The following is a 10536-nucleotide window of genomic DNA, read 5'->3' as shown; positions in this document are numbered from 1 at the left end:
TTATAAAATAAGTTATTTTTGTGTCATTTTGATCTTCAGAGAAGAAGATGAACTGGAATGACGACAAGATTGCTTCACATGTATATGCAGTGGTGGCGATTAGGGGGGCGAAGGAGGGCAATTGCCCCCTTTTGCAACTTTAGCTCCCGCACTATGCTAAACCTTATCTAACAAGAGAAAGTAAACTGTCCTTGCCAACTAGTTTTGGCACTTTGCCCCCCCCACCTCTCCAGTTTTCGATCCCAATCGCCGCCACTGTGTATATGTATTTTTTTTTAAATATATGTAAGAAGTTTACTCCTTGGCAGCATGCTACAATATGTGCGATGAAGCGAGGAAGGGGGAATCAGAAAATATTTTCTTAGTACTTTTTTAGCTGGTTCCAAGCCACCTTTTCTACTAGTTGCGCCATAGTTAATTCGTTAGATGAAGAAAAGCCCTTGTACTTTCCTCCAACATAATCCGTAATGAAGAAAGCAGATCTGCTGTAACGGGAACTGACTGCACTGGAGATTCATTCTCCTCAGACGACGATTTACTTGCACTTCTCAACATCTTCTTATCCATATTCTTCTAACACAGAATTTCCATCATAATCACAAATTAATTACACTTCACGAACACACAAAAATGAACACCACTAAGGATACAACACATTTCGAGCCCCGCGTTGTTGTGCCAAAATCTTGACACGTTCTTTAGTCAAAAGAACATGATTTAATTAAAAGAGCAAATAATAAGTTCACATGAAAGACTCGAAAGCATTCGCTTGATGCCTCTCAGAGTATGGGGTAATATCTCTCTGCTAGTTCTTCAAATAAAAATCAAAGTTAAGTTTGCACCAAGAAAAAGGAAGTCTATTTTACTTCTTTGCAAACTAAATACTTATTTGCCTAACATATAATCCATTTCACTCAAAGAAATTAAACTTTTTATAATTCAACTTCATCACTATATTCAAAAACCGAGCCCCAACTTTAACTCCTCTTCTTTTTTTTTTTTTTGACCCTATCAACTGGTAGTCGATTTTAACCAACTTTAAAGCCAAGACAAAACACACTCGTAATTGCCATGGCAACAACTCTTAACAAGATAAGTACATACAGGTTAGTCACTATCCTGACATTATCAGTGATAGGTAAATTACAGAAATTAAGATTAAAGAACAATAAACATTTAGGTAAATTACAGAAATTAAGATTAAAGAACAATAAACATTTGTACAAGAGAAAATATAATTAATAACAATAAATATTAGTGCAATGGGAAAGGACGTGTCAATATAGATGCGTATGTTCTGTGAACAAAAGGTTCAACTACGCCGACCTATCATTCCGATAATTGTTTTTTGAGGACTGGTACATATTGATAGTAATGAGCACTGGAGCAGAAAAATTAACGACCTAATTCAAGTTCATGTCAAACAAAAGAGAGAGTACGTTGATGAAATACGACCCTTGTACGAGTATTTTTCATGTTGAAATACCACATGAGAATGAGTGAGAGAGAGAATGAGCGAATGGGTGAGGGGGACCTGTATTGTGTAAATATTTTTGATTCCAATATACATATATTTTACCGTTTGTATGAGTTGTCATTTATGTTTACAGGTACCGGGTGTATCAGGTACAATGCTATTTGTGTTTTTTTTTTTATTGGAGTCCACAGGTCTCAGGTAGAATTAAAGTGTCATATATCTAGGTATTTAACCCCCGCCTCCGCATTGATTGAGCAACTATGACCGTCCCAGACACGAACTCAACCTGGATCGTTTGCAATCGCATGAACGGCATTTCCCTGCCTAATTAGTGCGGTGTAGCATTTGGCCCGCCGAACAGCGACTTGTAACAATATAACACATGGCATTAACTATCGAGTGACCAGGTACAGCAATATATTTTATGAAGCAATGTGCATTATGAAACATGGTAAAACTGAACCTACAGCTGTATTTCGTGAGAGTGATTCAGCTGATAGTAGATGTAGAGATATAGCCTTGCATTTATTATTTTCAATTGTTTACTTTCATTACTTAAAATATCGACACAGTGATAGTAAAACCTGTGCTAAAGTGATAACAAATACTCATTCTATAATGATAAAATTTCATATTCGTATACCTAATAGTTTCTGTGAAAAGGAACATAAAGTTACGACCATTAGGCTAGCCTTGTCCAGATAGGTAACTGAAACTTCCCTTAAGGCACCCCAAAATAAATAAGTCTGCGCACACCTATGCTTACAATATCGCAAGTATAATTATTATTTTGTATTTTGCCAGATAAGACTCCCAAGTTGTTGTTTTCAATTCAAGTGGCAACCTTACTACCCTTTCCTGGAAGTTACGTCAGAGAGATCGTTGGTGAGTTGGGTTGCATACATACAGGTTAGATTTTCAACGCTCATAGATCAAAAACTAAGCACTTTCGAGGTTATGTGTATGAGGAAAAGTTGCTTGTTTTTTATATCTACCAGCATCCAACCGTTGTTGAAGTTGTTTTAGGACACCCTGTATATGTTGGAGGGGGGGCGGGGCATGATTGCATGTAAAACTCATATAAGGTCTTACATGTATACTGCCTACCCTAATTTATGAATATACTACTTCTGCCCACCCGGTCGAAAATTTCTGGCGCCGCCCCTGCTTCGTTGCCTAATTCTAGTGACTATTCCAGTCCCTTTATAGACGATAGTAATGAGGACATTGATAATTCATCGTTTTCAAATCAAGTTAGTAAACAATAAAATAATGTGTGGCTTGTCACGCTATTGTGTCTAATTTCTAGAACTTACTGGAGGCAAAACATTTCGTTGTGCAAAATTATTTACATCAAATAAATGACTTTTTAATCTGAAGTTCATTGGACAAGATTAGTTAAAGTTAAAACATGGGAAGGTAATTTTGGTTACAAAACTTAAAATTAAAGTTAAAAGACAGTGCAGAGTGACCTGTCATTCCTTCCTACTCCATCTATATCAGGCAGCCTGAGAGAAGGAAGGCCTTCAATGCCGTCTTGAAGTGGCAGGAGCCGAGCATAGGCTCTGATTCGGGGGGTGGGCAAAATCTTTGATGAAGTTCAGTCGGGAAAGGAAAATCTCATTTTATGTCACTCTTTTAGTTTCATTGCATTGATGGGTATGTGTGTGTGTGTGTGTGTGTGTGTGTGTGTATATATATATATATATATATATATATATATATAAAACATATTATTAAAATACATTACATAATCAATTCATCCGCCCCATAACAAACCAAATGCAAAAATGATATAAATTGTCTTTGAAATGTGTACGCTCTTTTTCCTCCAAACCGAACTGTTATAGCAGTAACTCTGTGAAGTACTTAGTTGTTCTTACTTCTCTCTGGTAAATTAGAATGCATTACAGAAAAGAATCAAATTGCGAGTGAAGCGATCAAGAAAATTTTTCGATCCAAATTTATATAAATTGAAAACAGTATTGATTTAATAGCGCGCAAAAAAAAAATCATGGGATGCCATGACATTCTCGTTTACAAATTTTCTCATTCAGATCGTTCGCCGTAGAGGGACAACTCTCCAGACCCCTAGCTACTACTGCTCTGAACTTGACAAGACTGTAAGAAAAGCAGAAATTGCGAGCGAAGCTAGCAAATAAAAAAAAAAAAACGAAATGAATTTTTCTATAAAATTTGAAGTCGAGGAGGCAATTGCCCATCTCTGCCCCCTGCAGATGCTCCTGGCCGTCTGGAATAAATAATGCAAGAAAGACGGACGTGAAAACTAATTCAATCTTCAGTATTATTTTGTCCTGCTACTCTTAGATTCTGCTAGTCTTGCATTCTTTTACTTCAATGTTTGCCCCCTAGAATTGATTTCCGTCCATGGTTGGAAAATCGCAATGCCCCCCCTGCCCCCGTATGATTGTGCCACTGAACCCCCTTCCACCGTAGTTGCTTCGAACTTTCATACTTGAAAATACTTCATTTACTTTAAGAGTATAATATCGTTTAATAACAGCAATAGGAAAGGGGGCGGCAAGGATGGCCACATCTCCCCCTTCGAAAGCGAATGTGAACCTAAAAGACATTTCCCTTATGATTACTTTATCTAAATATTATTCTCTACAGCAGTGGTTCCCAAAGTATGGTGCGACTAGCTTACAGGGACGTCGCGAAGTGTTCCAATATTTTCATTGAAATGACAATGATTGTTATGAATTTGATTGTTCCAAATATGTGCTTATTTAGTAATTTTTACACATAAAATGTTTCTGAATTTGAAATATGTGTTTATTTTTTAACTTAAGGCAAGCAATCTAACAACACTAACTGAACGTTCCAAGTGCGCTGCGGAGGAATCTTGAAACGGGCGTCGTAAAACGAAAAAGTTTGGTAACCCCTGCTCTACAGAATAAGTTTAATAATTATCAATGGCGGCGATGTGGTTTCAAAATTAGGGTGGCAAGGACAGTTGACTTTCCTTTGGTAAAGTTTAGCATAGTGCCGGGGCCAAAGTAGCAAAAAGTGGGGTGCAACTCAGGGACGGCGCCAGAAATTTTCTACTGGGTGGGCAGAAGCGCCATATTGATAGATCAGGGTGGGCAGAATAAATGTAAGACCATATATAGTATATATGTGTATGTAAGACGTATGTATCCCCCTCTCTCTCACTCCGGATTCTCCTCTTACTTCTTTTTCCTTTCCTTATCCTGTTTTCCTCTTTATTCTTTTCTAATCTATCCTCCCATCTTCTTCCATTTCCTTTGCTTTATCTCTGATGGACACAATTATTTCAAGGAAGTGTTTAGCATGTGCAGCTATGAATTCTAATCACATTCTTTCATGCATGTTAATACAGTGAAATAAATGTGAATTAGGTTTAAGCTTGTGTTGCAAATACAAGGCGCATACTTGATTTTATGTATTAGGCGACAGTGATAGATAGATTTGATTGGTAGATTGATTTGCTTCATTTTACTTCGCTTTTTGTGCCACTTTTGGCTAATTTGCGAAGATGGAGATGAGTGATGACATGATGAAATTGATGAATGGACACTCACAAACATCCATGCCCAGGCCGGGATTCGAACCCAGGACCCCTGGCGTCGTAGCGCAATGTGCAAACCACTCCGCCACGGGAGCCGAAGCGACAGTGATGGAAAGTGCGATGGTAGACAATCGTAAAGTTTCTCGTAATTTAAATCCATGTTCCTGAGCATAGTATTTTCATCGGATGAGTTTTTGACTGAAATAGTTTTCTTACTCCTTGGGGGTCACTTTTCTTAGCTTACAAGGTTTGCACAACTGACAAATCTATCTGAATGTTGGTAGTAGCGGCGATTGGGTGCCAACATTTGAGGGGCAAGGACAATATACTTTTTCTTGGTAGAAAAGGCTTAGCATAAAGAGGCCATAGTGTGGGGACAAAAAGTGGCAAAATGTGTCGGGGTAACTGCATCCCCCACTTCCCGCTCCTCCTAATCGCCGTCACTGCATGTTTGGATTAAAATGAACGTCTTATTAGGAATGATTTAAAACACACACGGAAAACCAATTCTTTGTTCATTGTCCATGAAGTATTCCTAGGCTAAGGAAAGGCTATTTTGACAAAATATCACTCATATGTAATAAACAAGAAAGATTGAAAAATCTGTTCAGAATTGAAGAGATTATTAGCTAAGTTGCTATTCGTTTTCTGAACTCTCATGTTGCTAATGCGGGAGAAGCAACACACGTATGGTTACATGAACATATTTTTTGAGGTAACGAAATGATTTAGGACACAAGGAATTCATCGAAGTTGATCACCGTACCAGTAATAATTCATCTATTTTTTATAGATGACTTGGGTTGTATGGCGTGACCATTTCGAATGCACTAGAATGTCAACCTATGCAGCTACCCTGGAAACTTTATTATTTCAGGGCAACGAGTCCCTGGCGCCTGGAATCACTGTCAAAGTAATAATTTATTACGGTTTGTATTTTGAGTGTCAGAGTGTGTTTGTTTTCGCCCCTTCGTTACTTTCATCTAATCACAATTGAACCTTATCGTCGTCATTATCAAAATTAGCAGAAAAAATGACTTAAAATAAATCAACCACAACTTACTCTTCCAAAAATGGAGTTTCATTAGCTCGTACCTCTTAGAAAGTTGAGGTGGGAAGTTTCAATTGCACAGCGTTTCATTAGTGGATCAAGGCAGCTAATTCCGTGAACAATGACGTTGTTTTCCGAAAGTCTCAATTTGTCTCAGGCAATCACCCTCTTAAAATGGACGCATCTTCTGTGGTGATAAAATGACACGTTTGGTGCGAGTTCTTTCTGTACATTTTTCCCCCAATGGCATAACGCTGTCGCATTATAATGAAGAAGTCATGTATTGGCTCCCCCCTCCTCTGGTGGGAGCGCAATGCACACGGGTTCGGACTACACGTTAAACTGTAGGTTTAGTCCCGATTAGCCCATCTGAGCATAAAAGTGGGCTTAAAAACAAACTAACAAAATCGTCTTCTGGATACTTCGTAACATAAGTCTTTTTCTTTACTTCAGCTGCATCTACAGATTCTGTCTACATTTTCGGGTGATTCGTGTGGCAAAATTTGTGTGTCGAAAGAGGATTTCTAAATATGATAAGCCAGTCATTAGCAATTGAATAACTCTGTAGCTTTTTCCATACATAACTGGTTTATTAAAATGTATTCACTTCGGTATTGTAGTGATTATTGTGATTCGTTCTTATTACTAGAACGAATATAAAGTTGATATTTCGCATACCATATTGATATTTGAAGATGACAGGTATATAAAAATTGTAATGAAATAAAAAAAAGGACACTTCTGGAATTTCAATGCAGAGCTAATCAAAACTATACTATACTCTCTAGCATACATAAACCCAAAGTTTTATGACTGCAGAAACACAAGTCTTCCATCTGCTTCTATTCGGGACAAGATCAATCCAATCTTTCCTATCCTTACCGATTTCTTTTAGGTCCTTCTCAGCGTTATCCCTCCATCTTCGTCTTGGCCTTCCTACTGGTCTCTTACCATCAGGTTTCCCAACAAGAATCCTGTAAACTCTACTTTCCTCTGCCATTCGTGTCACATGGCCTGTCCATCTAAGTTTTCTTGATTAAATTATTCTAATAATAATAATAATTAAAAAGTTGAAATACTTTATTATGTTTCTGTAGAAGTAACACTAAGATGATGTTTTTATTTGTTTATTTGGAGATGATTTTAACCATACCCAGGCTGGGCTTTATATACGTATGTGGAGGCCCGGAGCTTACAGCACCAAGACCTCACTCCAATCACCTCTACACAGTTTCAGTTACAACTTCTTGCCAAGTTACATGGTGTGGTTTGTTATTATATGTTTTTCCACATGCGAAGTACCTAATTCTTTCATTATGTGGCACTTTTCAAAGCAGTCTTTCCCAGTGAAACCCGGAGCTGCAGTCCTCAAGTTTACCCTAAATTCTCATCTAATCTTGATCGTACCCTGCATAATTTTGAGCCTCCTAATCCTACTAGCTGCTTTTAATAATGGAAGTACTCATTTGAGCACAGTTCTTTTTCAATAGCTCTAGTAATTACTTTCACTTTCTAATGAGAAAATTGGCTTTATATGGGATGATAATATGTGAACATTTCTAGCATAGATAATATTCACAAATAAAATGTACGTACATGTTATGAACACCAGAATACACTTATTTATTGAATCATTCCTATATCCCCAAGTATATGTACTTATTGAATTTGATTGGGTGGGCAATCGGGTGGGCACAGGAATTCTTGGGTGGGCGCTTGCCCACCCGTGCCCACCCCTGTCGCCGTCCCTGGTGCAACTGCTCCCTCGTCCCTCCTAATCACCGCCACATCTATGTAAGTCCAGAAATACGTGGTGGTTGCGCAACTTCACCATCTAAACAGCTACTGCCGAGATTCCTGCTGTCCTTGTTCCGCTTTGTCTGGTAACTTAAAGAATATTGGTTTATGTCACGATAGCCACGGCAGCTTAGTCGTTATGGCGTCCGGGTTCGATTCCCAGCGAGGGAGAACCGGGATTTTCCCCACGTGCTAAAGCGGCTCCGATCAAAACTACTAGAAAGAAAGGCTGGGGTCAGACACGCCTCTTTTCGCGACTGCCGCGGGTGTGACGTCATGGGCGGACAAAACCCAGCTGAGTCTTTACCCCATACGGAAAGAAACGTGGAAAGGCTGATCTGTTTTGTTCTTTTCGCTCCTTTTTTCTTGTATTTCTGGATTGTTGGGTTCAGGGTGCGAAATCCTGGACGGGTCGAGGGGGATTTGCCCCCATCAACAATCTTGGCCTCAAAAATCCCCCCATCAAAAATTTCCAGGGGGAAAGAGTTTTTGTTATAGCAATGAAAAGATAAGCAATTACTTTTAATTTCAAATATACTTTACTAAGAATAATATCGAAAACACACAAATTAGTGTGGTTGTGAGTGTTGAATGCTTTCTCTCTCTCGAGATCATTAACAAATCTACATCAATACGCACAATAAAAGTAAAACAATAATGCAAAACAATAATAACTATGAAATCTAATTGATTTATATTAACATAGTGCATAAACTAAAGAAAAACTGACATAATAAAACCACTTCAACTATGTTATAATTTATTAACATCTTTAACCGGTTAGTAATGCAATTAGTTAGCTGCTTTACACTATATGATATGTATGAAAGTAACAAATTAATTTCTAATTAATAATCATAATAATTATTTTAAGTGAGTAATTTATCTTTAAATAACATTACAAATATGTACATCGTATAATTCACACATATGTTTGTGGGGAGGGGGTTGTAGGTTAAGAACTCTCCCCCCCCCACCAGTTTTCAATGATTTCGCACCCTGGTGGGTTGTGAGGTGTTGCAGTTCACAATGCCTTCAGCGAGGTGTTGCGACGTGACGTGATCTCCGATGGAATAATAAAAACAGCGGGTGACAATATATAACTGAACACATCGCATCTAACGAGACTTGTTAGGGGATTGCGATACCAGTAGTCTCATTACACAACATCAGGCTACCATACACTTCAATTGGGTTACAATTATTAGAATAAAAAATAATAATATTGTAATTTTTTAATAAAGGCTTTTACGAGTATAGTAAGATAAAAACTGCAAGCATACCCCTCCCAATTTAATATCCAGCCCCCCACCAAAATTCCTATGTCAATTTTAGGTTCACTGTTGGTATTGAAGAGTTGAATCTCGACCTCCTCCAAATAATTTAATTCTCCATCGCCATACCAAAATTCCCACAACAGTCTAAGCGCAACAGAATTAATACTCAAGACTTGGCTATCTCCCATCCTAGTGCTCAATTTCCTTACTATAGAGTTGGAAACTTCCCCAACCAAGGGCAATTCCACATCAGACTTCACGATAAAAAATTTAAGGTTTAATATGTAATAGCTGGCTGGATATTGTGCACCTCAAATAGTAGATACCGTGTTGCCGAGAGACGACACTGGTATGTCTCGTCGCGTGAAAATTCCATCTCTTCTCGTGTCTAGTCTCGTTAACAACACGAGTAATACATAGTAACTGTTAGAATTCCCTTGGAAATACACAACTTGCTATTTATATACGAGTGATGCTTAAATGACAACGTAGTTCAACTTCCGTCCTCCATTGTTCTATTATTTATTCAGTCAAATTTTCATCACAATCGTCCCCCCCCCCGCCCGCCCCCCAAGTTAAGTGGACTCAACCAGCTTTCACATACCCGCCTGTGGGCACCCCTGTTTGACATCCCACTGATTATATATATATACGTATATAAAGAGAGCTTCGACTTTCTTCAGTTCTGTCTCTCAAGTTTTCGTTCAGTCAAAAGTTGTTTAAGTGTTTGTGACATAATACACACGGACCTTCCTCACATTCCTCCCTGTGTAGTTCAAAGATTGAAAATTAATGAAGAAATAAATATCAATAGTCGAAGCAAAGTTACCAAATTTGAAGAAGTTAAGTGAAAACAGCTCCTCTCTCACTCCTAAAAGAGAGCAATAGACGAGATTGTTTTCTTTTACATATTCAACTTATCCATAATTTTGGCTTTCTGCCATTCTTTATTTAACAAAATTATTTTACGCATTCAACATATATTTTTCTTTCTGCCCTAACAAAACGAATCACTAGGTGTATTAACCCCAATTTTACATGAAACCTAATGTTTCATAGAGGAATGTGACGACATATAAACTACCGATAAAATGTGTGCGTAAATGGCTGTGTAATCCAACTGTAAGGACATACGTTATGTCGGATCCTAAGCCAAGCGTCAAGTCAACCTTGCAGCAGGTAGTGTTGCCCACGAGACGAGACTTTGGCCTGTCTCGTCTCGTGGAAATGCTGTCTCGTCTCGAAAATATTAGTTTGTCAAAGGGACACATGATCAATCTCGTCCCGTCTCGAATTTTTAAAAGCCTGTCCCGTCCCGTCTCGTCCCGTGGGCAACACTAGCAGCAGGTTTTCGCATATGTAGATCCAAACGTGCGCGCAG

This window comes from Lepisma saccharinum, chromosome 12, assembly GCF_977018435.1.
Source record: "Lepisma saccharinum chromosome 12, izLepSacc3.1, whole genome shotgun sequence".
In the NCBI taxonomy this organism is placed as follows: Eukaryota; Metazoa; Arthropoda; class Insecta; order Zygentoma; family Lepismatidae; genus Lepisma; species Lepisma saccharinum.
The sequence above is the reverse complement of the archived record's forward strand: the minus strand, read 5'-3'. Positions refer to the sequence as shown.